Consider the following 27,780-nt stretch of genomic DNA (forward strand, 5'->3'; position numbering starts at 1 on the left):
TCTATCACCTCTCCTATCCGAAGTATCTAAGGACCTGCCATCTCTGATCATGTCATCTCTATCAGACCTCTACTCACCATGAGACTTGATTCCATATTCCATGTTAGTTCTTTCTTCCTTCTCATGGTTGATCTGAAGTGGTCCCTCTCGCTGTAATTATGAAAAAATATGAAGTATCATTGCATTTATCTCTACTTGTTTCTCCTACTCCTATATGATTCTTTCATTGTCTGCATTACAAATCCTTATTTCTACCTTTAATATTCTCAGTGTGTTTTCCAAATCAAAATAGTGTTGAACACCACACTCCTCATCTGATCCATAGGGAGAGTCTTGGGAACCATAGTCTACCATATTGCTAGTCATCTTTGATATTCCTCCTGCAAGAAATATCATGGCAGATAAATCAAATCACCACAAACCAACATACCTTAGCATAATTCAAGGAGGATACCTCATCTGCAAGGTCAAAAAAATCAGCGTAACACATGTATAACATAATCATGAAAACATATAGAAATATAACACATAAGCATATAACCGTATAACCATCATTCTAGATAGAGTCTAGTCATTAATGCATGACCATATAAACTACACATACCATGATGTCATGCATGACAACAACCACCACATCACTGTACACATAACAAAATGTGAATACTAACGCGCATAACCATGCATGATCAACCATACACTCATGACGACACACTCCACAATGACACCATCAACTTCCCATGGTGACCTCACTACAACAATGATGAACACAATGCAAATGCAACAAGCACATGGTCTTACAACACAAGAAACATATGCAACATACATGAATGCATGACTAATACATAGCCCATCCAGCCCTAGGGGTGAACCATGCTTTGATACCACTCTATAATGCCCCTACTCCCACATCTACCCAAGTAATCGACCAACAATGGTAAACATGTGACGAGAATTTACTATGACATGATTCAACCTCCTAACTGACTTTAAGGAAGTGGAACTGACAGAAAACACCATACCAAACCTTTTTCACATGCTATTGGACTCCCAAAATGCATCTCAGTCATTCCCCTAACCATCCCCTGGGTCCCATTGAGCTTTTAGAAAACTAAACCCTCAGACGCTCCCTTGATATAAACAAGGGTGCATCTAGAAACCTTCGGATACACGCACAACATGGGTATGCATGCGTCTGGGGAGTTTTTCCCTCAGACATGTGCCTATGACTCCAATATTTGTGCCACTTTTCAAGCCCAAAATCTGGGTCACTACCCATAAACTCTTGTATCTTTAAGAATCCATGAAGCACGTGATGACGAGACTTACAAATAAAAAATTACTCCAGGACTAGACCCAACCATCCCCAACTGGGACTAACATTCTATTAAACACTTGGCATCAATGAAATCTAGAGGAAATTAATACAAGATAGAGCATAAATGACTGATAACTTATATGATACTCGACAAGAAGGATCGCCACCCTCTTCCTTTAATTGTGTTGACATCAATTAGGTCTTGCATCCATTATCAATTTAGTTACAAGTAAATACATGAAATAAACATGACAATAACCAATCATATAACCATGATTATAACCAATATTAAACCATGTAAATAACAATGACATAAAAACTTTTAAGGGCACATAATAACAATTACAAAATAAATATAACTTAACTTTTATTAAACATAGGAAAATTCGACCAAGTTTGGGACTTCCACATACCACCTGATTATAGACATGGCTGGAACAAATATTTCTTTCAACCGGTCATCCCCATTCCATATTCCAAGCTGAATGTGGGATATTAGGGATAAACCAATCCAAAATAAACCAAGGGAATGCAGAGGTTAAACCACCTCCACCCTCACCAAACCATGATCTCACGAAAACTAGCACCAAGATCACAAAACCAAGGCAATCTAGGAATTCCTTTGGAATCCATCACTATGCTTGAGGAATTTTTTGCCTCCTTGTATCTAAGGATTTACTGCAATACACACCATATCATTAGGCCTTAAAACAACACATGAGTCTCTCAGGATTTACCACAATCCACACCAGGTCACTTGGTTATAAACCGAGACTCCACCCTTAGGATTTACCATGTATCTCGCCAAAAATGCTTAAGGGATTCCTAGGCCTTTGGGAGTTTTCCTGAGACCACCTTCGCCCCGGAATCTGAAACCATATGGAAATTCCAAATCTCAAAACTAGGAAACCAATCCCATCACATATCCGGAAAAGATAAGGCAAGGCTAAGAACCACTGTCACAACCCGGCAAAACCATGCCACCGACAGCAAGAGAATGATATACCAACATGCAAATCCATGCATGGCAAAACTAGCTAGCAAATCACAAATGTAATATGTTACCTACACGTATTCCTACTAAAGTTTCTTGATACTACTCCTCCTTGTTTGATCTTTTCTTTCCTTCGCTCTCCTTGTCCTTCCTTTTCTTACTTTTTCTTTCCTTGCTCCAAATCTATAAAGCTCTAAGGAAGCTCTAAGTGTCCAAGAATATGAGAGAGAGAGAATAATGAGAAAGATCCAAAACTGAACTGAAAAAAGGTTATAAATCGATCCTCATAAGCCTTTTTATCAATGTGGCCTCAATTTTCTTCATTTTCCATTATTCCTTTAATTTCCTCTTCACATGCAACCTGTGACCTTTCACCTTCTTTTTCTCAATTTTTCCTTTATTTTCATAAATAAATGTGCCAAAAATACCTTTTTTGATTTTTAATGCCTTATCCATTTCCTTTGCCAATTTCCTTTAGCCATAAACACATCCAGTGATGCCCACTAGCATATATTTGCCCAACATTCAACTTCGAATACATTTCCCTTAACCGTGGTCTTATTTCTACTTTACTAACTTTTATTACATGAACTTTTAACTAGGGATTGTTACATACTGATTCACCTCCCTCTCAATATTTCCAACAATGTGAATTCAAAATTTTCATTATTTAATTTTCAGCTAACATGTTTTGAATAGGAAATGAAAGATAAAAATCAAGTCAAAGGAATGGATGAAGAGATGGATTCCATACAGAAAGATGATACATGGGATATAGTAGAATTACTATAAGATAAAGATTGCATAGGTGATAAATGATTTTAAAAAACAAAGCTCATTGAGAAAGGAGAAATAGAAAACTAAAAGGCTAGATTGGTAGCAAGAGGATCTACATAGTAGTTTGGAATGGATTATGGTGAGACCTTTGCACTAGTTGTGGTGTTAGACACAATTATAGCTATCTTAGCCATAAAAACATAGAATAGGTGGAAATTTTACTAGATGGATGTTACGTAAACATTCTTGAATGATAGTTTGGAAAAATAAGTGCTTGTGGAGTAGCCATCATGATATGAGATAAAAGGTCATGAAAATAAGGTGTATCTAATGAAAAAATATTATTTATGGACTTAAGAAATCTCCTAGATCTTGGTATGGAAATATTGATCCATATTAGATTAACAATGGATTAAGTAGAAGCAACAATGAACCTCAATTGTATATCAAGGTGAATGAATAAGGGAAAATTCTAAATTTTTGTCTATGTGTCGATGATATGTTATTCATAAGGAATCTATCAGTGGCCAAGTTTAAATTAACGATGAAGAAAGAGTTTGCAATGATTGATTTGGGTTGATGAGATTCTCTCTTGGTATTGAAGTCACTCGATCATATTCAGGTATTTTTGTGTTTCAAGAAAGGTATATCATGGATGTGCTAAATATGTTTAGAATAATGAATTGTAACCAACAACAACTCCAATTTCAACAGGAACAAAAATCAACAAAGCATTTATAGGATCCAATGTAGATTCAACTCTATTTAAGAGATTGGTTAGTAGTCTTATGTATCTTACCTCCACTAGACCATATATTATGATTGCCTTTAGTTTGATTTCAAGTTTCATGGAGTTCCCAAATGTCTTAAATTGGAAAGTAGGAAAATGAATTTTGAGATATATTGTTGGAGAAGAAGGATATGACATATAATACTCCAGCACTAATAATAATGTTTTAGCTAGATACACCAACAATTACTTTTAAAGTAGCATGGATGATACAAAGATTACTTTGGGACATGCTTTTCATATTGGTTCATTTGTGATTTCATGGAGATCCAAGAAGAATCCCATTGTGACAATATCATTTGTAGAAGAAAAGTATGTAGCAACAACAACAACAACTTTTGAAGCAGTTTGGTTATGCAAAGTTTTGTGTGATTCATAAAAAAACAAGAGGGACCAACTACAATGTATTGTGAAAATGACTCAACCATAGCCTTGTCAAAGAACCATGGTTTCATAAGAAAAGAAATAATATTTATACCAAATATCACTCCATTATAGAGCTTGTAAACAATGGATAAATCCACTTGGAATCTTGTAAATCAAAAGAACAATTGGCTAACATATTTACAAAGTTATTGACAATAAATATATTTGAGTTTCATGGAGAGAACTTAGGTTTTGTAAGCCTGGATGAGACTTATACCAATATGCATTAGTGGCTATAATTAAGGGGGAGTGTTGGAGCTAATTATGCCCAATTATACTCAACCAATATAGAGTTTTAGGAAGTTTACATAAAATGTAAATTGAGGAACTATCAATCATCCTAGATTTCTAATTTAGAAAGTGCTAGACATGAATGTGTTATTTAAGATTAACATCTCTATTCATAGATTGATTTTTCATTCTATTTAATCATGTAGCTTCAAGAAATTTACTAAGACGTAACCCATATAAGATTTTGTTATTGTGTAGTTTCCTTCTATATCCATCTATCATTCAAAACTTTTCATGAAACTTAACCCCTCTAGAGTAGGGTAGTGGTTCCCATAAATTTCATAATATTGCATGGAGACAGATCTACTACCCACACAAAGTGGGTACCCCTTGGAGATCTTTTCTCCTATTCATCTTCTTCTAGACGATAGCCACCATGTACCTGATGTGATGCGCCCCTTCATCTCCACTCCCTGCATTAGTTGTATGTTTCTAACCCATATACCAAGAGCATATGTTATGTTATCACTCTAGTAATCCTTTTGAAGTAAAAAGAAAGAAAAACCAAAGGTAACCACAAACTAATTTTGGAGATCAGGACCTAGCCTTCCTAATGCTCAGAGAGGGCTCTCTCTTTAAAATTTAACTCTTTTTTAGTTAATATGTTTTTAGGCTAGATATGATAGTTCAAGGGGTGTTTGATTTGTGTTTGAGATTGGGTGGTGGGATCTGTTTAGACAGATGGATAAATTGATGTCTTTTAGACCATTCGGCTATGGAGTCAACTAATAAGGAAGCAAAACTGGATTAACTAAGTGAAGGGGATGTTCCAAGGGCAAGATAGTAGATTTTATTTCAGATATTTGAGACAAAGGGGTGAAAGGGTTTCACTCAGGGTGAGAGAGTAGTTAAGGGTTCTCAGACCTAGATAATGAATGATGAAAGAAGGGATAATCAATATCAAAGGGTAGTTAAGAATCCTTTAACATGGATTATTCATGAAATCAATCTAAACCAAAGAGAAATTAAGAATTATTTAATTTAAATATCAGAAGAAAACATTCAAATTCTTAACTGTTAAGACAGAGTGTGATTAAACAAGTTCTGAAATATTATTCCAGTTATAACATTTAGATTGAGAAACACATTTAAGATTATGAATAACTTTGAGAAAGATGACAATAACACATGAAAATACTTGTCTGAAATTCGCTCAACACATGAATCCTTGGAAAATTCTGATCTTTATTTATCAATCTAGCTTGTTGGCTCATCAACTGATACAATAACCTTCTAGGTCTTCTTGATCAAAAAGTCTATAGAAATGTCTAATAGAATCCACCTACATACTTCGAATTGTGAAGTATTTATACAAAAGTTTATTACAAAATATCTCAAACTAATTTTAGATTTTAATATAGGAAGGAATAATATCTTCTTGCAAGAATATAGAGACAACTATTGAACTATTTCATGATGTCCCTTTTATTTTGCTATTGTTGGCATTGATCTTTTGCTTTTTAATCTGCTTTGTTGTTTGATCTTTCACGCTGGAAGATTCATTTATTTTAGGTTTTCATCTGATACACTTTGACTCTGATGATCTATCTTCATCCTTTTACGATGTTGTTTTACTTTCACTGTACATTAACCTTTTTACTACATATTTCTATAGTAAATCAGTTAATTTCTCCCATGTTTCAGCATTAGGTAATTGGATTTTTAGCATATTTCTATATACTTTATCTACCTCTGTGTATTTTTAAAAAGTAGGCTTATTAATAAACAAGTGTTTTACCTCATGCTGGAGGTAAAACAATTTTTCAAATGTTTGGCAGAGTAATTTTCCTGTTGGTAATGCCTTCATTGATGATGAGTTTACCTACTCTTTTGCTACCTCTCTGATTTTCTTGTCGTAATCCTCCTATGTCATGAGCTTGTCATTTATTACTAAGGGATTTGGTAATCCCTTTACTCTCAAAATTTGGAACATAGCCATAAATTTGTCAATGGATATCTGCATGTTCTGACACTTATCCTCCAGGTTTTGCATCAAGTTCCTCTTGGAGAGGACCTTTCTGACCTCCAAAATTGTCTCTGTTCTGTCCTCTATTACCAATTCCTAAAGTTCATACTTATTCTTGCTGTTAAGGAATTGGATAATTCTGGTAGCTTCTTTTGGCATTTGTCCTAATTCTTCTTTTACTTTCTGGATGGCCTATGTAGCCAGCTTTATCAAATCTAGTTGCTCAAAAATCACCTGAATAGATGGCCAAATATCATTGACAGAGTCATGATATTGGCCCATAGTTGTTCCTTAGCCTGCCCAACAGGTTCTTTTGGTGTCAAGTCCTTTTCTAGGGCTTTCAACCTTTCACTCATCCTAGTAGCCTTATGCACCTCTTCTTTGTGCATGATTTTGGCAAGCTTGTAATCAGTTTCCAAGCTTGTCACTTTATCTTTGAGCTTATTCATCTTTGTGGCTTGTATGGACATCTCTTCCATAGCTTTAACCAATTTTATTGCTTCATCACCTGATGTACTTGTTGCTGATGTAGATGTTGTAGAGGCCGGTAATGCTGTGGCCATTGGAGTTGTGGGAGCCAATGAGGCTTCCAATGTGGAAGGAATAGTCGTGGTAACTGCTGGGATGAAATTCACCGAGGTAGTGCCAAGATCAGTTTTCTTTGATTGGATTAAGCTATCCAATTCCTTTAATGTCTCTCTCAACTGATCATTTAGTTTAAGGACTAAATCCATCAACTCTTCATGCTTGTTTTGGCTTTCCAAGACTTCTTATGTCTTGGGGTACTGTAGTTGAGGCATTTTCAATTGTTTCTTGAGGGTTGCAATGTCCTCATTCTTATTTTTGATTAGTTTCTCAGTAGCCTTGATGTCTTTGGGATCATGTCCCAATTCAATTACTAATTCTTCCAAAGACTTGATTCTGGTGTCTTTGGTCTGTGATGAGGATTTTTCCAACTGATACTAGGCTGAAATATTATTCAGTGAGTTCTAAAACTGATGTGCAGCCATGGTCTTTCCTGTAAGGGTGGAGTAAATCATTTCTCCAGCCTGCTTGTGAAATTCAATTTGGTCAATGGGATGAATATCCCTTGCCAATACCTCAAATTCTATCTTATTCAAATCTACTCATGTTCTTGGTTGTTGTACAATTGGCTTTATGAAGGACATTTGCATATTTCCTTCCTTGATGTCAAAAGCTGACATCAACCTACTTTGATTAGGGGGTGTAAGCTTGAGATACTGTGCATAGGACTATGCCTTCAGTTTCTCATTTCTCATTTTAATTTCCTTGAATCTGTCCTTAATGTCCCTATCTCTATCAGTAGGTTTATTAAATGAGGAGACTTCTACAATGAGCTGCCTTTCTAACATTTGAGTTTTTGATGTAGATGGCTCCCGTGTTTCTCCAGATGGAGCTATGCCCTTTCTCATGTCTAACTCAGCATTAGTTAGGTCTACTGAGCCTTCTGTGTCTTCCTGTTCTAAAAACATGATTGAGCCTAGGCCTTTTACTCTGGCTAGCTTCATAATGTACATTGGAAGTGTCCATACCTGAACTAGAGGCTTCCTCTCTGTCCCTTTTGGGATTATTTTCCTCATTCTAAGGAGTCTACAAAAAAGGAGGGGTGCTCATGGTTCTTTCTTGCTCTGATACCTACAAAAATGAGCTTTCATCAAGTTGTCTCTCTAAATAAATCAAGGTATTCTCAACATCTACCTTTGTACTATCTCTATCTATGAGCGTGTTTTCCAACAAGACCTTTTGGTCTAGGGACATTATAGATCTTTCACTGGGAATGTGACAAGCATGACACATATGAAAAATTTCAGGAAAGACATGTACTTCTGGAAACTGGTATTTGGGAAAATTTGACTCCCAAAGGCCAATGCCATCAATATGGTTTAGATATCTATCCTTACTTAAACAATGAATTTTAAGCAGGAGTGTATAGGTACTTGTGTCTTGGATTTGAAAATCCCTGTCTACCAGGGGAAGGTGGTCAAGGTCCAAATTGGGGGTTGTGACAAGTCTGACATCCATGGCGATGGGGGCAACCATAATTTAGTTCCTGTGGATTTGAATTTGGCAATACAGGTTTATATCAGAGGTTTTGAAGGCAATTTGGAAGCTTTTAGAAGGGTTTTGGCACACACTTTAATTTTAAAGTAATTTCAATTAACTTTACTTAATTAAAACAATTTAAAGACTGAACGTTTTGAAACTGAAAGGGTATCTTTTAATTTCTCTTCAAATACCTGGAATTTGGGTGAGTTGGCTTCAAATTGGTGTTCTTGGCAACTGCAGAAGTTTGGATGGGTTCTCGTACGGGCTGAGAGCTTGATTGGGGCCTCTGCAACTTCTTCAGGAGTGAAATTGAGGTCAATTGGTGATTTCAACATTTGAAGGTGTCACAATGGTTTGCAGAGGCTTACAAAGAAATTGAGCAAAAAAGGCGAAATAGGGCTTCTCGACTTTTTTATTGAACAACGGTCACTTTTTGGTAGGTAAATTACAAATGAATAGTGGGCAGTTTTTCAGGTTGGGCAGGGAGGTGGTTTCCCAAGCCATCGCACTGCTTTTATGAAGGAGGCGATATTTTGGTAAAGTCTCCCGATCTATGTTAGTGCTTGACACATAGTAGATGGGGGCCCAGGTAAAACCACTTTGTCAGGCGGGTAAAGGTCAGACATCAGGTGAACCTGATATGGCTATGGACCGTTGGATTTGGGCACTGAATATTAGACTGAAATCGGGTGACAGATGTGCATAGATGAAATGGGAAAAGGTTTCGGGGGGGGCTCAGGGCTTTAATCCATGGTGGTTTTGGATTATTTACGAGTTAAAGATGGATTTAAATGATCAGACGGGGTTTAATGAAGGGATTATCTTAACTTTACCGAGTATTGGTGAGTTAAGAGGGTTTTGTCTAGGGTATGGGATAAAAATATAGTTTATATCTGAACAAAGGGTTGGGGTATTATATATGGGATTTATTTATATATGGGAAAAGGCATATCAGGAGCTATTTTACTATGTTAAAAAAATAATATGAAATGAAATGAGCGGAGTGAACGTACCCCTAAGCATAATTTAATATTGGCACATTTCCTTCACATACACTTATACTTAGGATATAATCTTTTGTGGGTATTTTGAATGAAATGGAATTTAACATGGGGTTCTTTACTTTTCATAGGAAAATGGAGTTTAACCTTAGGAAAAGGGGCTTTATTAGGGTAATGAAGGGAAATGAATTTTCTTAAGGGAATTCTAACACTTGATGTCCATAAGTCATTAAGTCGAGGATCTGGTCCCACCAAAAGTCAGAGAAATGCTCTGAGCCTTTATGACTTGAAGGATGTTTAGTACTAGAACATACTTGTAGATGGGGAAATTAGTAAGTATAGGGATGAAAAGAATGAGGGGGAGTTAATTAAATCAAATTGTAAACCATTGTTTTTGTTTTCTTAATTGCTCATGCACATTGAAAGATATGATTAAGCATAATAAATTTTCTTTTGTCCAATCAACTTTATACTTCATCAACCTTTCTTCTACTTACCCTAACATTTTTTTTTCATTTATTGGGGTGCATTTAGGCTAGTAAACCCTTATCATTATTTTTTCTTTTGTAAATTAAACTATCTAATTGTAACCTTATATGTTCCAAGGGCTCAGATTAAACATGATGAGCTCCTTTTTATTTTCTCTACCTATCTAATGATCTGCCAAGATTAAGTTGTTTGGTTAGATTTTATTCTCTAACTACAAACATAAAATTCAAAGCATGAAATAGTCAAGATTAAGCAGTTTGACTACCATGGGTTGTGGAATGTATGACAAGTTGCACACAACCATTATTTAAGACAGTAAAGTAGTAAAATAGTAGTGGCATTCAAACTTGCACACTTTCATGATCTGTTTTTGTTTTGGGGTTCATATATTTTCATTTTTTTAATCTTTTCTTATTCTTTTTGTCCTTTGATATTTCTTTTAGGACATACCCTCTTTACATTTTTTATTTTTTAATATGGAAAAAATTTGCAAAAAACAAAGGTATGTACAATATTACAAGGCTTAACCTTAGCCAATTCAAAATTATGAATCTAATCACTTAGATAGGACTCTAACATGTTAGAAGGTGGGGAAGTCGATCCATAATGTACGTTTTTCATTGTGCAATCAGGTGCTTATGTTTGGTTTTGATTCAGGAAATTTGGGGATGGATTATTGGGTAACTTGGAATAAGGAACATGTTTGACCATGGTTTTATTCTCTCATCTTAATTGGGGGGTAATATTCAATCCTAGCCCTACAAGATCTCCCCTATTGGCCTATGGCTTCAATAAGGGAACTACTTGGGAAACCTTATTTTTGGTAGTGTGGTTGTTTTTTCATGTTTCACATTTTTCACTCCCCTCTACACATTACGAGACCTATTTCACATTTTTCCTTCTCTCGGTCCACAAGGCACTAGAACAACCCCTTCCCTTTGTCGGTGTATCTGAGTTGAGCCTAGAAGAATTTCCCTAGTTTTTGATGCAGCTAAAATGAAAGTTAAAATCATATCACGCCCACAACCAATAAAGATAAAAAAAATATCATAAAATGCAAAATATGGTCAGGACATTTGATATAACACATGTGCAAAGCCAAACATAAGCTCTACCCCCTATGATTATGGCCATCACCCTGGTTCTTAGGGCCCATGAGTGCCTCCACATCATTAAAGGAGCCTATGCAACTCCCAACCCCTGTTCAGTGATGAACTTCCCCACCTAAAGGGGGTAATAACTGCTTTACATCATTTGAAACATTGTCTCATTCCCTGGGTCTTTGAGCAATAATACAAAGAAAAATAATAAAAGAAATAAAAAGGTAAGTAAGAGGGGTGGAAAACAAAGGCTGGGGTAAGTCATGTAACCATGATTACTCCCTCCTCACATATGTATTCCCAATATGTAAACATCTCTCATCACTGCTATTCTTTTACCTGTGGAATTTTACCTTGAGACCCCCCACATCCCACCCATTTAATTATCATTCACATGACACCTATTAATTCTCTAGTCTGGTTATAAAAGAATCACGTGTTGAAGCATGTTTTGAAGCTTAGGAAATGTTAGCTACCTATACCAATAGGTTTCATATTTCATGATTGGCCATGAAAAGATCCAAATATGCTCTGCTTTGATGATGCAAAGATCACATATTTCCATAAGAATACAATTTGTGCTTATAGCTTGATGGGGACTCAATTTTGATGGATGGTCCAACAGTCTAACCTGGATCATGCCATGTTTTGAATTTTCAGTTGTAGAATAGAGAAGGAAGTCTGTCCAAACTGTTTAATCTTGGCAGACAAGTAGTTCAGGTAGAGAAGAAAAGGCTCCCAACAGCTTAATCTGGGACCTTGGAAGAAATAAGGGTAGAAGTAGATAGAAAAACAAAAGAAAAAGCCAAAGAAAAGAAAAGGCAAGTAAGGGTCTACAAGCCTAAGTGCACCCTCCAAGAAGAAACAAAAAATGCTAGGCAAAGTAGCTGGGTAAGTAGATGGGGTTGCAGAAGTGGTATTCATTTCAGATTTAACCTTGATGGTCAAGATGAGAAAAGAAAAACAAAGAAGCATGTCTAACTTCCCAAATTATCCCTTTTCCCACTCATTACTAACATCCCCTCATCAATTGAATTACTTAGAAAAATTTGAGGTTTGATGGTGGTTTTATTCATTGAAAAGCCACATTTCTTGTCTAAAACTTCTTTTCATTTTGATCTACTCCCTAAACTAAGTAAGTTTCAAGTGGACTTAGTGATTTTTCCCCTTCATTCACATACTCCCCCATATTAACTCTAACTCTATTATGTAATTTCCCTATGTTACCCTTTCCCTAAGTATTATTAACACCATGGTGTATAAACCCCCAAGCATTCTATAAATATCTTCCTTTTAGCATTATAGCTAAATATGTCTGTCTAAAGGGAGACTTTAGTCCACCTGGGACTGTGGTCAACCCTCTCCTGGGGCTGCTCTAACCTCTGGTTATGAGCAACAACCTTTCCCCTGAGCTCTCACCTTCCCTCTGCTCAGAAAAACCCAAAAAATCCCCAAAAAACCTTGCTAAAAACCCCTTTTGTCCCTTTAACCTGCTTCATTGGCAAAAATACTCTAAAAACCCACTTTTCTCCTTTATCCAAACTCCAAGCACCGGGCGCATTTTGACAAAACTATTCATAAAAACCCATTTTTATGTTATCCAATGGTTCGGGCGCTATATTGGTTTTATTTGAAAATACATTAAAAAACCATCGAAATTCACCATACCCCAATGGTCTTCCGCTAAGCGCGCATCCCAAAAAATATATTTTTTAAATCCCGCCCCCTTCCCTATCGCCCGATCACTTCATCAACTCGTCAGCCGTCCGATCGAGCGCCTCTGATCGGATGGCCCTTATACGTATCGGGTTGGTCCCGACGCCCGAAAGTTAGTACCCGAGAAACTGGCGAAGGGTTACGTCAGTCCTTGGCCACGCGTCACCTTCTCAGTCTCTTGGGTCGGCCTCTGACAAAACCGGGGCCGTATTGTAAGCGGTCCGAGAAAACCGTTACCACTGTTTCACTTACCGCCCGGTTTTGCTGGTCCCATGTCATGCCCACGTCAGAGCCATGTCGCTGCCACCCCGCCGTCGCATCACCTCATTCGTCCGTCCCTTCGCTGACATGTCCGCCACTTCAGCATATCCATGGATCAACCAGGACCTTCCACATCACCCGGTGACGTCATGCTGACGTCATCTGACTCTGACCCCACCCGATGATGTCATGCTGACGTCATCCCAAAAACGCGCCAATATTGCCAAAAATCTATTTTTAGGCCAAAATTTCGTCTTTTTTCTACTTTTGCCGAAAGAGACTATTGTTGTTCCTGCATGTATTTGACGACCATACCAGCGCCAACCTGCACAGTTCGACTCTGAAACCGCGGGCGCCTCCGTCGTACCTGCATTTGCGACTGTCATTGGCAATCCGCAAGGTATTTCTCGAAATTATTCTCTGCACCTGGTTTTTATCCAAATTTCTACAAACAAACTGTTAAGGGAGTGTTAAAACACTGAATTCACCATCTGGTATCCAGTAACCTGTATCTATTTCCCTCTGGCAAGGCAACAAACAGTTTACAAAACCTACATTTGACTTAATCAACCTGAATTCACAGGTAGCTCGCGCAATCGTGAGCTAGAAACCTCTGCTGGCTAAATTCACCATAGAAAAGTTCTGGTCAGCCTTGCTATTTGTTTTTATCAATCCGTTAAACAGTATTTCAATTGCTGTGTGCTCAATTCGCCCTCTGGTCCTTAAAATTCACACTTCCGTTGTAAGGAATCACCTCTGTGTTGTTCTGCTTACTTCAACCAGTTCACCTGCAAGTCAGAAGCTTAGAAAACCATGGAAACTCCAATTGCACTGAACATCAAGCCTCTCAATACCCCTCAAAGGGAGTTAGAATGGAAAGCTCTGGGAGATGTGGATTATCAGATGTTAGACTATTTTCCATTAGGCTCTAAATATAATATTCAGATGCTAAATGAGTTGAAAGCCCAGCACCTTAGTGGAGCTGATATCCTAGGGATTTGGGACTCAAACTTGCCCATCTACAACCTCCCTCAGGTAAATCCTATGCCAGAATTGATCCACAGATGCTAGGAGTGCTATGAGCCATGCCAAAGAGCTGTTCTCAGCCCCACAGGCTCAATTCTGTTCCATATCACCCCAGAGAGCATAAATGAGATGCTGCATTTCCACACTACAAAACCATTGACCCCCCTCTCCATGTAGAACTTGATAAAGAAGGGGACTAAGTTGTCAAATGACCAGATCATCAAAATCAATCAGCTGTTCATACAACCAAGCTCTGAAGCCATCAGAACTCCTCCTATTGGATATGCATACTTGAATGAATTGGGCAGAATGCTAGTGGATTTGATCAGCTATGTCCTAGGGTTCAGGGGAGTGGAGGATGTGGATGATAGTATAATGGAAATGTTGTCTATATTCTCTCCTGGGAAGCCTCCAGCTGTACATTATGACTATGCCACATATATTGCAGATAGGATCCATGACCAGCTAATGAATCTGCAAAGGGAAAGATTGTTCAGATACACTTCATACATTTACCATCTATTCTTGTTTTATCAACCAGACAGCTTCCTCATTCCCCTAAAGCAAGTTAATGCCCATGGGAATCCAAGGTCAGTCATGTTTTGGACCTCAGTTTTTCATTGCACCTCTCTATCACCATACACATACTGTGAGTTCATAGACTTGTTCATTCATCCAGCTATGACATTATTGTATGGTGTTTCTCCTCCAAGGTTGACTGATGACATGAGGAGAGTCCTCCATCTCTCCAAAACCTACAGCATTGGTAATTGGTACTTTTACCAACACCACACAGTAATCAGAGTATATGGCTGTGAGTTGAAACCTTATAGGCTGCCAAGGTATGTCCCTATGAGACTTTTTGCCCTAGAATACTTCAGGCAATTTGGAAATGCCGACTACCTCCACATCCAAAGCAAGAACAAGAAGGCGCAGTTGAAGGTAAGGAGCCAGCTGGGCCCTTTCCTATATAACAGAAGAGAGGAGGGATGGAAAGAGGCAGATAGTATCCTGGAGGCCCTCAAACTGCAAACTAGTTTTGAATGGATACCCTATGACCCCAATCATTTTGTTTCCCTCAGGAGGATAAAATACAAATTGGGTACCTATGCACATATGAGGTTGCCTGAGATTGAGCAGTATGCCAATGCATTGAGCTGGAAAAGGGGCACCCTAGAAGAGGAAATTACTAGTGAAGAGCTGCTAGAAAGAGAGGCTAGAAATATTCAAAAAGAAGCTGACTTGGAAACTTGTGGACAGGTTCCCCTCTCATATCAAAGACAACTTGGAGCAGCTGCCTCATCTTCAACAACAAATCAGCAAGCTGCTATGAATACTCCACGGACATCCAGCAAAGGCAAAGAAAAGCAGATGGAACAACCACCTCCTATGACTGAAGAGCAAATGGAAACACTAGTGCAACAACAAGAAGAAATGATGCAGCAGGAAGTGCAGCAACAAACACAACACCAACAGTAAGAAGAACAAAGATAGGAGCAGCCTGTCCAGCAAGAACAAACAGTGGAAGCCCCTAGATCCACTGAACAAAATGTGCCTCCAAGGCAAGAAACTTCAGCTGAGGTGTTATCACAAAATCACTACTGAGGGCTGCAACCAAGCAAGATTTCATGTAACTATTTCAACCTAACTTTAGACCAAAGATTAGCCTCTTTGATCAGAGAGGGCTCTCTCACAAAGTCTTGATAAAATCCTTCACTACAATAGATGGCTAACTCTTTATTCATTCATGAAAGCAAAGCTGGTTGGAAACATATCAAACTGGTTCTCATTGGGCAATGGAGTCTAATATATTAAGTAAACAAGGAAAACATAGTCATCTCATGGAAGTCAAGGCTCTTTGCATTACATGTCAAACATACTCCATCAAAACATAGCTTGCCAAACACACAGGAAGTCAGAGCATAAGATTATGAATTCTGAGTGATTGTGTTACAACAAGGCTATAAAAGAACATAAAGTATAAAACACCATCATTATATTTGAACATAACAATCCATCGAGAATCTTGAGTAGAGAACAACACTGTTTTACTATTACTGTCAAAAAAAAATCTTACAATGGCCCAAAACAACTCTGTTTTTCTATAAAATGTCCAACCATTCTACATTCTAATCTGATCCCTTTATAGGCAAACAAACTTATCCACCTCGAGCTTCCTCCTCCAGCATGAGGGGAGCCTCGAAGGTGGCTATTGACTATCCCTATCTAGTGCATAACTAACTTATTAATTACAAAAGTACTGAGTTATGATTACATAAAGTCCTAATTAAACTAAAATACTAATTCCTTTCTCCTCGTAATATGATTCTTCTTGGATGCTAACACATGTCCTTTTGCTGATTGAGTTGAGAAGGCTGAGCTATAGATACAATGAATACTGATTTTGGACGTTTGAAAGCGCTGATGGCTCATTAATTGACCAAAAGATGTGCTCCTATTTTAACGGTCTCTGTCTCCCATTTTCCTTCATCATTTAAATACCACGCTCCAAACTCTTTAAACCTTTAATGACAACGCATAATCACCATATGCCATATGATCTGAATGCTTCATGGACCAAACAGGTGTACCAACTGAACATTCTGGTAACCCTACCAATACCCTAGTAGCTCGGTCATAAAGTGCCTTTGAGAAAACTTTATGAAAATAAACAAAATATTTTATTTTCCCTTCAAGACCTACACCTGTCACTGTTTGAGCTGTTATGAAATCCATGTATGATCTCCCTCCTGTGTTTGAGACCTTCTTTTTAACATTCGCTGACCTCATCATCAAAATTCATTGTTTTTTCACAAAACAACATTCTACAGCAGTTTCGTAGCGCGCTACGAAACTGCTGTAGATGTCAAAACAGAACCTATGTATCTTTGAAGTGTTCTCTGCTTAGATTCATGATTTCTTCAGACATTTGTACAGCTATTAGGAACCTAAATGGTTTTAAAAAGATGAAGCTTACTTCTGTCATTACATATCACAGCAAACTTGATTAGCATCAAACCAATAAAAAGCTTCATAAATCCCAACTGGAACATAAAGTCACTGTAGTATTCCTTGCTGTCTTCAAATCTTCAAATGAGGTGGTCTTTTTCAAAGTACAGATCTTAAAGTTGGAAGAATTCAACACTTGGACATTAAGCTCCTTAGGATTATCAGACCAAACTATCTCACCCTTCTGTACCAATTTGACTGGGTCTACATATATCAACTTCGGCTTGTCTGTCAGAATCAGCTGCATCTTTTTGTTGTAAAGTTTCCGAATTTTCTTAACCAATGAAACCATCACAATGAACTCCCCTGGATCTAGAAATTTCTCCCATTTAGAGTCAAAAGCATCGATAGTAGAAAATTTAGCCTTGTGCTCCTTATTCTCTACTGCCACTGATGATGAGGCCAACTCTTTCTCTTTGGGAGGTGCTTCATCATTAGTAGAACCACATCCAGCATGTGAAAGAAGCCACCCAGCATCTTCAGCTTCATCTTCCTTGTCAACAGTTAATGGTGGGGCTAACTTTGGAGCCAGCATACCCCTAACATTATCCCAGTCAACTCCCTTGAAGAAAGGATGGCTCTTGAGAGAAGCATACCCTTCAGGGCCAGAAGCCAATCTTTTAGATGGGTCCATATCCAGCAAACAATCAATAAGGTGCCGTGCTTCAGAAGAAAAATATTCAGGAAATTTGAAATCTCTATCCATGATCCTTTGGAATGTGAGCCACTCACTGCCATCTTTAAAGGGTGATATGTCAGACAGCATCTGATACAAAGTGCAACCCAGTGCCCATAGATCGTTTCCAATTGTTGGAGGTGCATGCTTAAGGACCTCTGGCGGAACATAGGCAGCTGTACCAACAAATGTGCAGGCCTTCTCGTTTGACGTAGTCGGAATAATTGAAATTGAGGTGTTTTCCATTGGTTTTACACTGCCAAAATCTGCTAGTTTCACATGTCCATCTGCAGTAAGAAGTATATTCTCTTTACATCTCGGTGTATCAGTCCTACTTTGTGAAGGTACTCAAGGACATCCACAATCTCTGCAATATAGAAACGTACTTCATCCTCTGAAATACGAGATTTCTTAACAGCACGATTTGAATCCCATCCCAGGATAGGAAGCAACATTCCATGACAGTACTATGAAGATTGCAAACATGTTACAGATTGCAGATTGGTTAGCAAACAAATTTGTGAAGATGACACCCTCTCAATCAAGGAATAAGAAAGATGAAAGTTCTAAATCATATCCTAGCACGGTGACCTTCCATTCCATAAGTTGAAGTTATTCCTTCATAAATGTTGTACCTTCCCAACTTATTCCCAAGCATACCAGTGAATATGGCAGCTCAATGCAGAAATAGGGGAATGGTACAAAGGCAATGGATTTCCCCGAGACCTGTCATTCCAATTAAATGTGGCTTCATGGCTTCAACAATTTAACCATGCAAACTCTAGCCTTCTGTTCCCTTGGGAGCGTTTGGGTTCCTGCTCACTGACCAACGATCCAAATCTTTATTGTAAATGTCAGAAGCATTTCCACTGCAAACCCACCATGCGGTAGCCAATCTACAAGATCAAAATTCACAACTTCTGCACGATTCAATCCACAATTGAAACCCCCAAAAACGAGCTTTATTTTTCCATATCTGAAAGAACTCTAATCATAGGCGTTTCACAAGATCGAAGGACCTTAACAAAAACCCTCTGATCTGATTAACTTCCACAGAATGGAATGTACAGCGCGCACCTGAGCAACACCACGACAGCAGCGATTTTATGATACTCTCTTATCTGTCAAATATTCATCAATATTAACAGTTTGCCCGAAAGACGGATTCTGGAAAACCCTGAACTAATCCTTGCAAACTATAAAAGCGCCATTCTATCTCTCCTCCAAATCCAACCTTCCTTCTGTGTTTATTCAATGCGCACTCATCTTTTACCGACATCAGTCAATATCATTCCAGCCTTTGTGCCACATTTCTATCCCAGTGTCACTAACCATGGCGGCCTTGTGGCAATCAAATCTTTATAAAACTACTTGACACTTGGCATTAATCGCTGCATTTCATAAGAGCACTTTCATGTCTTCAATATGTGCATTAATAATGAACCAACGTGGTTGATAATATTCACGACATTTTCATTTATATCAGTCATTTTAAAAGCCCGTGTGCCTTGAAGAAACGACTGCAATGCATTTCGCATAAGCCAGGTAGTTACAATAGCTCCAAAACATTTTTATTTCAGAGAATAATACCAAGAAGGAGGTGCTGTGTATCCCAGTCTAAGAAAAACGTGATCCCCTGCAGAAATAAACACAATGCTGCCTATTTGTAACACTGGCACAACTTGCTGAACACGCACTTCGATAATGGTGGAGGGATAATTTGAAAGTTCTACATCAACTCCAGGAAATGCGCTCCTTAACATTCCCTTTAACTGGAATCAATAGGCTGGCCCTTCCATCACCAACACAGCTTTTGTCCATTTGCCCCCACGCCAAATTTTTCCTTCATAATCATCACCCATAAAGCACAAAAAGGCCATATACACAGGGGCTATTCTAAGCTGGAATGCTACAAAGAGAAGACAGAATTGTTGACCAAAACAGCTGAAAACCTTCAGCATTCATGTTGCATTTTCCACCTTATAAGGATTAGGTTTTACATATTGATGATTGAAGGTGCAGCCAAAGTGCATATTTACCTTGTGATCATTTCTCAAATGAGTCACAAGCGCTGGAATGTCTCCAGCAACTGAGCATTCAGAATCCACGTAAGGGCAACTGTAAGGTCTGAACATACATTGTTGTTCATGCTTTAACTTGCTACAATATGGGAATATGTCGTGACAACCAAGCTTTTGATGTCTGCAAGGAAGTTCCAAAGATTCTGCAACCTTTTCAAAAGCCAAACATCCTATATTCCCCAGTTCATATCTGCTAGTGTGGCAATGGTTATGTACCTTCAACTTGCCAGAAGTAACCGTTGCTTTGCCTCTGGCAGATACAATCACATGAAAGAACTAATACACGAACAACCTTGTAAACCTTGATATCTTCAATCTCATCTGAAAAATCTGACATTAGACCTTTTAAGCAGATCAACCTCATCTACAGCAGTTGTAGCCAGTGTACAATAGGCATGCTATGATTCGGGCCTCCACTGAAAACTCGAACAAATCCCCAGTTTCGTAGCACGCTACGAAACCACTCAAACAGGTAGCGCTGCGAAACTGCTAAAAAGAATTCTGGCGCTGCGAAACTGCTAAACAGAATTCAGGCGCTGCGAAAACACCCTGACTTTAAGCTAGACTAAAAAATTTTGACAACAGCATTTTCAGTGATAACATGAGGCATCAATCCTCCAAACTCCACAAAAGGAGGATACAAGCAGGAAAAGGGACAGAGAGACTCCCCTAACAACGTCAACAACTCATGGGGAGAAAAGACAGAGAATCAATCCCTTCTCAGAGGAAGAAATTCCAATAGGACAGTCTTTTGGTATGGTCCCACCCAGCAGGGAAGCATCAGCAAGTTCCTTTCAACAGGAACAGGACAGAACAATGGGAGGAGAAGTGAGTTCCTCAAGTCAGCAAAGGGAAGGTGAACTCAGCATTAAACAACAGTTCATTGACATTAAGAGGAGAAGTGAGCCCATCAAAATACAGCTGTATAACCATTTGTTGAAAATGGCTCCCACCAATCAACAAAGACTCATGTCTGCATATGATGTGCAGGAAGGAAAAATGATCATGAGTCATTTTATGCCAACAGCATTGCAGCCCCAATCTACCTCTGACTACTTGAGGACCAACCTTGAGGTCCTTGCCAAGGATATCCACCCAATGGACAAAATAGAACTGCATAAGCAAACAGGTGAGATGGTGTATGCCTCCTTGGCAGACAAAACATTTGATATCTATAGGCTAGAGAATAGCCTTAACAACACAGCTGCTCAGCTTGAGTTGGAGAAAGCATCCTCTCAAGCAAAGGACAACAGAATTAGGTCCTTAGAAGACATCATCATAGAGATTGGGCATGATCCCAAAGATATCAAGGGCATACAAGAGATATTAAAGTTGAGGGATGCAGACATGGCAACTTTGAGGAGAAAGATCAAACTCCCAGCCACAATTCACCCTCAAACAGATGATGTTGCCCAGCAAAGACATGATCAAGAGGCAACAACCTTGTTGGTATCTCTGTACAAGTAGCTAATCCAAACTCAAGAAAATCTGGGAGAATCGGAGGCTGCAAAGGCAGCATTACAGGCAGCCTTGAAACAAAGAGAGGAAGGTCAAACCTCCCAGCCTCCTCCTGAAATAATCAACCTTGAGGAAGCTGCTCCAACTACTGCTCCTCCTCCTCAACAAACAGAACCAACAGCACCAACTACATCGACAGATGCACCAACAACAGAGCAGACTCATAGTCTGGATATGCAAAAGCTTCAAAATGAGATTCAAGTCCTGGAAGCTCAAATGTTAGAGCTCAATCAAGCCAAAGAATCTTTGGCTAAAGTAAATGAAAGGTATGATAAGAGCAAACAGAATGTGGCTGAGAAGGAAAGAGATATAAAAGCTCTCAAAAAGAGAATAACTGAGCTTGAGAAAGAGCTCACACTAGATAAGGTGACAGCAGAGCTCAAAACAGTCCTATGGGCCAATATTGGCCAGTCCATTACTGATCAGTGGCATTTCATTGAGACCATAGATGAACAGTCAGCGCTCATTACAAAGGCAAATAGGGAGATACACAGAGCAAGAGCAAGCCTTGGCAACATGCCTGATGTTGCCAATAGGATGATCAACATATTAAATCACAGGACAAGCTCTCAACTGACCACCATGGGAATTGCTAACAAGACTAAAACAATCTCAATGGTTAAAAGGGTCCTGACATTAAGAAACCTGATTGGAACATTAGAAAGGAGAAGCCAAGATATGCAGACCGAAATCAACAGGTTCATGGACAGGTTTCAGGTATTACAAAACAGAGGCCTCCCCAGCATACTAAGCAGTGTGGGAAGACTGCTTACCCATGAAAATTATGCTAAAAGGGTCAATGCCTTTGCTGCAAGTCAAGTTGCAGAACAACCCAACACTTCAGCAGAATTAGGGCCAGCATCAGGGCAGACTCTCTACAATAGGGTGGAAAACCTGTTCTTCATCATGAACGAAATCAATCATCTGTTCGATGTGCCTCCAAATTTCTATAAATATACAGAAGCAGATGAAACCATAGAGGCAATTGTGAAGCACCAATTTCCCACACAGGAAGTCTGGAACAGATTGACACAGCTAATATTATCAAGCCAGAACCTGTAATGTCAAGTTTTTGCAAATTTATAAGTGATCATACACAGGGAAAATTTTGGTAGATCAGCATACAAAGGAAAGATGAAAGGCTGAGCCAACTCAGCAGGGCTATTCGGTCACCACAGCAGCAAGCACAGTCACAGGTGGCAGGGCCGAGAAGATACAGCGCAACAAACGTAAAGGCACATTTTCCAGCATTAAAGCAAAGCGTTCCAACTGACTCAGTGACCTCCAAAGGTCAAAATATCCTCTGACAGACTTAAAGAGCAGTTATGTTGTATTCAAAGCTGTAATAACTTCTTTTCTACTTTTCTGTACGAAGTAATGAAGATATTTCTCTCTCAGATGACTCAATGCCTGAGATATTTTGTATAAACATTTCTATAAAGTCCCCTCCGCATGAGTTTGCAAGGGTTGTTGTTGATTTCATTTCCATATTTCTGTTGTTGTACAACTCTCAGAGAAATAATACAAAAGGTGGATGGAATTTCCAAAGCTCTGTGTTCCTTGATGCACTGTGGTGGCTGGCTGAATGTTACAGGATTCCTGCATGTTTCATAGCACAATAAGTCTTCTCTAAAACTCTGTGTTATATGTTTTCTAGTCTTTCATCTTCTTTCATGTTTGTGAGTTTTACACTTAATGGCAAAGTAAAAGAATAGTTCCAGGATTTAATCACAGATTACCCTGAACTCAATCTAAGCTGTTATAAATGTTTTCTTCAGATAGAGTAAATAAGGTGTAATTCTTAATTGCTACACTTTCAAGCTATATCTCCCACTGTGATAAATATTTTCAGGAATTCAAGTTTGCTCCTGAGGCATCTATCTCTTTCCCACACCCCAGCTCAGTGGAAAATTCTTGAATGCTTTTCACTGGTTGTTCACATGTCACCATCATAATCTAACTTTGTTATATGAAGTATTTAAATGGCCCTGTAATTTCAGTAAAACATCTCAAGGTCTCTAAACACTTGTAGCCACAGACTCCATTTCCCAATAAAATAAACTCATCTGCAGATTGCACACTTCAGGTACAGAAAGATATCCCTCAACCAAAGCATAAAACTAAACACCCTCATTTCATAGCTAGCCTAAAATCTCCACAGAATAGAGACAAATTATAAAGAGAGAGCCCTCTCTGATTACAGTGTGGCTAGGCACTGTAATCCAAAGATTGGTTAGTGGTTACCCCGGCCGTATTCCCTTAGAGTCAAAGGGAACAACCTGGGTGTTAACATAATTGGCGACTCCACTGGGGAACTTCTTAGGATTTTCCAATTTCTATACATCTCTCAAAGCTGGAAATCAAGCCTGAAATCAATCAGGAGGCCTTGAAAACTGTTTCTGTGTCACATTGACAGTTTTAGGGAAGAGATTTTTCAGTGAGTCTTCATCTCAGCTTTGAAATATATATAGCCATTTCAAAATCTTTATCCAGTCCTTGCAGATATAAAAACTTCCTATAACATCCTAAAAAACAGTTAGAAGCTGGCTCCCAAGAAAAATCCACGCCATACAACCTGACCCTAATCCACCCATCATTGTTGATAATCCAAATACCATCCCTAGAAACATCAGGAGGCAGCAAAGGTAGGAGCAGCCTACTGATTTAACCTCAGATTCAGATCATCCCAGCCTTATCTCTACCCCATGCAAGGTCCTTTTCCGGTCTACCCCTAGTTCCCCTAGTTCACCATCCACATCTCAAAGTCCTCCTCTCACTTCTTCATCCACTGCACATATCCCCTTGACCAACACTCTAGGTTCACCCTTACCTATCACCCCAGTGATACCCGCTGTTCCTATTATCCCAGCTGCCCCTGTTAATCCTCTAAACCCTGTAAATATGGCTAACAGGTATGCACCCTTGCAGATACCAGCTAATGCTGCATCTCTACCCCAAGATTACCAAACCAAAATCTCATATTTTGACTCCAATGGCCCTCTGACAGCTGTCCAGCATGCTAAGAGGATGCAAGACCATTTTGAGACTTATGAAATAGATGATGACAGTGTGAGGATGAGGATGTTTGTTCAAAGCCTAACTGGGGATGTAAGAACTTGGTTTAGATCCCTGAATGCAAATTCCATCACAACCCCTGATGAACTATATCAAGCCTTTACTAGTAGATGGGAGAAGAAGAAAGATCCTCTGCACATACTTTGGGAATATGATACTATCAAAAGAGGTCCCCAAGAGACTGTTTTGGAGTATTGTGCAAGATTTAACAATGTATATAACGCAATCCCACAAAATTTAAGACCTCCTCCTGATTTAGCCTTGTACAAATTCCCTGATGGTTTTGACCCTGACATGGCCTATCAGTTGAAGGAAAGAGATCCTCAATCCCTTGCAGAGGCCCAAAGGGTTGCTGTTACAGTGGAAGCCAACCTAATTGCCAAAAGAAACAGGGCAAGGTTGGAAAAGAGGACTGTTTTCAAGGAGGAACCCTCTGCCTTCGATCAAAAGTTGGATGCAATACTCACTGGAATGAAAAGATTAGGTGATAGAGTGGAATCGGTTGAGAGAAAATCATCATGGGAAGCACCACAAAACAACCCTCCTAGGAATCCAAATTTTAGGAGAACTCAAAACCCAAATGTTAGCAAGGCCAGTGCTGACCAAGACATAAGACCCCCTTTCCAAGAAAATTATGCAGAAACTTCCACATCAACTGAGCCCAATGAAGATCCTGAGATTAATTTAATGGGTCTAGATGGTGAAAGTCAGTTTTCTTAACACAAGAAGATCATGATGATGATGAAATCAAACTGTTCCAAACCAAATCAGGTGAATCCTTTGACTTTAAACAAGGCTATGACACTGCAGTTTATGAAGTCCATAAACAATACAAGCTAAGGAGCAGAACTGTGAATGTAAACCAGCCTGAAAAGGTAAAGGATAATCAGCAGCCTAAAAGAGCCATAGTCACAGAACCTAATGACAAAACAAATTCACCTGCAGAAGAAGTGATTATTGAAGAGATCACTGAACCACTGTCCTTAAAACAGCAGCCTATGGCCACTTCACCTTCTCAACCTAATTTAAATGATACTCCCCAAGAGATGAGTAAAAGAGGCAAGTCCCAAAGTCAAGATAAAAATCAAGAAGAAGATTTAATGAACAAGGAAAGGACTGTTATCCATAACCCCAAGACCCAATCTGAAAAACCTTTTGACCTAGAAACTGAAATTGGCAAACTAAAAATAGCAATCCCTCTCTCAGAACTAGCCAAGCATGACATCTATAAACTACAAATTAAGAAGTCCCTTCAACTCACTAGCAACAAAGATGATGTCAATGTGCTGGATGACACCCCAGAACTCCTGTTTGGCCCAGAAGTGGATGGAAAAACGGTAGTCACAGGGGTATTACCTTTCTATATCAGCTTACATATTCATGATAAAATATTACATAATGCAATGTTTGACTCAGGTGCCTCTCACAATCTCATGCCAAAAGCAGTCATGGAGAGATTGAATCTAGACATAACAAGACCATACAAGGACCTGTTTTCCTTTGACTCCAGCCAAGTCAAGTGTTTAGGTCTCATAAAAGACTTATGTGTGTCTCTGGTTCAATACCCAAACAAAACAATCCTAATGGATGTGGTAGTTGCTGATATCCCACCTAAGTATGGGATGTTGTTATCAAGATCATGGGGAGCTAAACTCCAAGGTTCCCTACAATTAGACATGTCATATGCCACCATCGCTGTTTTTGGGCAACCAAAAAGACTGTACAGAGAAACACTCATGAAATATATGGTCAGCAGTGAAGAAAAGCCTCAAAACTTTCCCATATATGCTGTCCATTCAGACATAGACTCATATATTCTCTTCAATGACAGCAGAACTCCCTCAAAAGGTGAGGTTGAAACCAAGATACTCATACAGGAGGAAGACTCAAATGAAATAATTACCACCCATGAAACAACAGTCAATCAAACACTAGATACTGCTGCTGTTCTAAATATCAAGCATACCCTATCAAATGATGAAACTGTCCTAGAAGACAAGCTAGATGAAAAACCACAACTTCTACTCACATTGCCAGCCCATGAACAGGTCATTAAATCTCCTTCCCAACAGGATATTCTATGGTTCCTTGAATTTGATGGCTCAGTCAACAAGTTAGGGGCAGGAGCTGGAGTTTGGGTACACAACAAAGAAAATAGTCATGCAGAAGGCAGAGCCTATAGATTAAACTTCAGATGTACTAATAATATGGCAGAATATGAAGCTCTTTTACTAGGCCTCAAGTTAGTAAAGTTCTTACAAGCTGCCAGGGTTTCAATCATGGCTGATTCAGATTTAGTTATTCAACAAGTAAAGGGAAACTTTGTCACCAATGACAAAAGACTAAGGACTTATAGGTCTGTTGTTGCTGAGGTACTAAACTTTTTTTCTGAATTCCAAATCACTAAAATTCCTAGAACCCACAATTTGCATGCTCATAGTTTAGCCACATTTGCAAGTACATGCAAGCTGCCTTTTGAGCCCCACCATTGTTTTACAGCTGAGGTAAAACACAGACCCTCCATTCCAAACAATGTTAATGATTGGCAAGTATTTGAGGATGACAAGCAAATAAACCATTTTTTAACTCTGCAACAAGAATTTGCGGGATTAAATATTGACACTGATACAGCAAGTCAATCACAAATACTTGATACAGCAAGTCAATCACAAATACTTAATAGAGCAAGTCCATCACAAATACAGTTTCTAAATATTACTCACCCAATATCACCTAGAACAGCAAAACAAATGCTAAATCCAACTATTTTTCAGCAAGGAAAACATTCAACAAATCCAACCAATCAGTTGTGAGGAAGTGGCCAATGCTGAAACTGATATCATAGAGCTGAAAGACAATTTTCTACCACAGGTCTAACTCCACTAGAGGACATCTTTGATTCAAATGATATTCCCAGAAAACCAAAAATGCAGCCCTTAAATGCAGCCATTGGACAATGCAATATTGGTACAATTGACAAACCCAAAATAATTAAATTGTCTGCATCTTTACCTCCTGACCAAAAGCCTAAATACATTGACCTCTTTAAAGAGTTCCAGGATGTCTTTGCATGGAGTTATGAGGACCTAAAGTCCTATGACACCTCTGTAATCCAGCACACTATCCCTCTCAAACCTGATCAAAAGCCCTTTAAACAAAAATTGAGGAGAATCAATCCTATGCTTCTCCCAGCAATGGAACA

At 38.7% G+C, this 27,780-nt stretch overlaps 1 pseudogene; it reads right to left on the reverse strand.

The window, feature by feature from the left end:
• Positions 1-17,250: 17,250 nt before the first annotated feature.
• LOC149196915 (3-phosphoinositide-dependent protein kinase 2-like) lies at positions 17,251-20,322 on the reverse strand (annotated as a pseudogene).
• Positions 20,323-27,780: the final 7,458 nt, after the last annotated feature.

Source organism: Pinus tabuliformis, chromosome 2_2 (assembly GCF_031772625.1).
Source record: "Pinus tabuliformis cultivar Carrire ecotype Pingquan chromosome 2_2, CPIR1, whole genome shotgun sequence".
Lineage (NCBI taxonomy): Eukaryota > Viridiplantae > Streptophyta > Pinopsida > Pinales > Pinaceae > Pinus > Pinus tabuliformis.